Raw genomic sequence first — 3,283 nt, forward strand, 5'->3', positions numbered from 1 at the left:
CAATATGTACGTATTTGTCTTTACTGTGCAACACTGTATTTCCTTATAACGTGGTATTCTTACATATTCTTTCGAGAGAAAACTCTCCTGTGCATTCCCTTTTGTGGCTACACACTTAGTCATACACGCAACACCAAAGCTTTTCGAGTTACAACTTGTTGTTTAGGAAAAACAAGATAATTTCGCAGGATGCGGGATTTCGTTAAAACGTGATTTTCTGAAAAATTTTGAAGAAAGAAAATTCTCCTATGGGTTCTCTTTTCAGGCTACACGTTTAGACGTACACGCCACACCAAGTCCTTTCGAGTTACCACGTGTTGTTTAGGAGATACAAGCTAATTTTTTACAATGCGTTATTTCTTCTCGTAAAGTGTTTCCATCAAGTATGTATTTGTCTTTACTCTGCAACACTGTATTCCCTTATAACGTTGTATTCTTACATGTTCTTTCGAGAGAAAACTCTCCTGTGCGTACTCTTTAGAGGCTACACGCTTAAACATACACGCAACGCCAAAGATTTTCGAGTTACAATGTGTTGTTTAGGAAAAGCAAGATAATTTCGCACGATGCGAGATTTCCATAAAACGTGGTTTTCTGAAAAATTTTGACAAAAGAAAGTTTTTCTGTGGGTTCTCTTTTGAGGCTACACGTGTAGAAGTACGAGCCACAACAAATCTTTTCGAGTTCCAATTGTTGTTTAGGAGATACAAGATAATTTTGTACGATGTGTTATTTCCTCTCTTAAAGTGTTTCCAATACGTACGTATTTGTCTTTATTCTGCAACACTGTATTTTCTCATAACATGGTATTCTTACAAATTCTTTCGAGAGAAAACTCTCCTGTGCATTCTCTTTTGAGGCTACAAGCTTAGACATACACCCAACTCCAAAGCTTTTCGAGTTACAACATGTTGTTCAGGAAAAAGAAGATGATTTGGCACGATGCGGGATTTCCTTAAAACGTGGTTTTCTGAAAAATTTTGACGAAAGAAAATTCTCCTGTGGGTTCTCTTTTGAGGCTACACGTTGAGACGTACACGTCACACCAAAACTTTTCGAGTTACAACGAGTTGTTTAGGAGACACAAGCTAATTTTGTATGATGCGATATTTCTTCTTTTAAAGTGTTTCCAATATGTACGTATTTGTCTTTACTGTGCAACACTGTATTTCCTTATAACGTGGTATTCTTACATATTCTTTCGAGAGAAAACTCTCCTGTGCATTCCCTTTTGTGGCTACACACTTAGTCATACACGCAACACCAAAGCTTTTCGAGTTACAACTTGTTGTTTAGGAAAAACAAGATAATTTCGCAGGATGCGGGATTTCGTTAAAACGTGATTTTCTGAAAAATTTTGAAGAAAGAAAATTCTCCTATGGGTTCTCTTTTCAGGCTACACGTTTAGACGTACACGCCACACCAAGTCCTTTCGAGTTACCACGTGTTGTTTAGGAGATACAAGCTAATTTTTTACAATGCGTTATTTCTTCTCGTAAAGTGTTTCCATCAAGTATGTATTTGTCTTTACTCTGCAACACTGTATTCCCTTATAACGTTGTATTCTTACATGTTCTTTCGAGAGAAAACTCTCCTGTGCGTACTCTTTAGAGGCTACACGCTTAAACATACACGCAATGCCAAAGATTTTCGAGTTACAATGTGTTGTTTAGGAAAAGCAAGATAATTTCGCACGATGCGAGATTTCCATAAAACGTGGTTTTCTGAAAAATTTTGACAAAAGAAAGTTTTTCTGTGGGTTCTCTTTTGAGGCTACACGTGTAGAACTACGAGCCACAACAAATCTTTTCGAGTTCCAATTGTTGTTTAGGAGATACAAGATAATTTTGTACGATGTGTTATTTCCTCTCTTAAAGTGTTTCCAATGCGTACGTATTTGTCTTTATTCTGCAACACTGTATTTTCTCATAACATGGTATTCTTACAAATTCTTTCGAGAGAAAACTCTCCTGTGCATTCTCTTTTGAGGCTACAAGCTTAGACATACACCCAACTCCAAAGCTTTTCGAGTTACAACATGTTGTTCAGGAAAAAGAAGATGATTTGGCACGATGCGGGATTTCCTTAAAACGTGGTTTTCTGAAAAATTTTGACGAAAGAAAATTCTCCTGTGGGTTCTCTTTTGAGGCTACACGTTGAGACGTACACGTCACACCAAAACTTTTCGAGTTACAACGAGTTGTTTAGGAGACACAAGCTAATTTTGTATGATGCGATATTTCTTCTTTTAAAGTGTTTCCAATATGTACGTATTTGTCTTTACTGTGCAACACTGTATTTCCTTATAACGTGGTATTCTTACATATTCTTTCGAGAGAAAACTCTCCTGTGCATTCCCTTTTGTGGCTACACACTTAGTCATACACGCAACACCAAAGCTTTTCGAGTTACAACTTGTTGTTTAGGAAAAACAAGATAATTTCGCAGGATGCGGGATTTCGTTAAAACGTGATTTTCTGAAAAATTTTGAAGAAAGAAAATTCTCCTATGGGTTCTCTTTTCAGGCTACACGTTTAGACGTACACGCCACACCAAGTCCTTTCGAGTTACCACGTGTTGTTTAGGAGATACAAGCTAATTTTTTACAATGCGTTATTTCTTCTCGTAAAGTGTTTCCATCAAGTATGTATTTGTCTTTACTCTGCAACACTGTATTCCCTTATAACGTTGTATTCTTACATGTTCTTTCGAGAGAAAACTCTCCTGTGCGTACTCTTTAGAGGCTACACGCTTAAACATACACGCAACGCCAAAGATTTTCGAGTTACAATGTGTTGTTTAGGAAAAGCAAGATAATTTCGCACGATGTGAGATTTCCATAAAACGTGGTTTTCTGAAAAATTTTGACAAAAGAAAGTTTTTCTGTGGGTTCTCTTTTGAGGCTACACGTGTAGAAGTATGAGCCACAACAAATCTTTTCGAGTTCCAATTGTTGTTTAGGAGATACAAGATAATTTTGTACGATGTGTTATTTCCTCTCTTAAAGTGTTTCCAATACGTACGTATTTGTCTTTATTCTGCAACACTGTATTTTCTCATAACATGGTATTCTTACAAATTCTTTCGAGAGAAAACTCTCCTGTGCATTCTCTTTTGAGGCTACAAGCTTAGACATACACCCAACTCCAAAGCTTTTCGAGTTACAACATGTTGTTCAGGAAAAAGAAGATGATTTGGCACGATGCGGGATTTCCTTAAAACGTGGTTTTCTGAAAAATTTTGACGAAAGAAAATTCTCCTGTGGGTTCTCTTTTGAGGCTAC

This window comes from Apodemus sylvaticus, unplaced genomic scaffold (assembly GCF_947179515.1).
Source record: "Apodemus sylvaticus unplaced genomic scaffold, mApoSyl1.1 scaffold_55, whole genome shotgun sequence".
NCBI classification, from domain to species: domain Eukaryota; kingdom Metazoa; phylum Chordata; class Mammalia; order Rodentia; family Muridae; genus Apodemus; species Apodemus sylvaticus.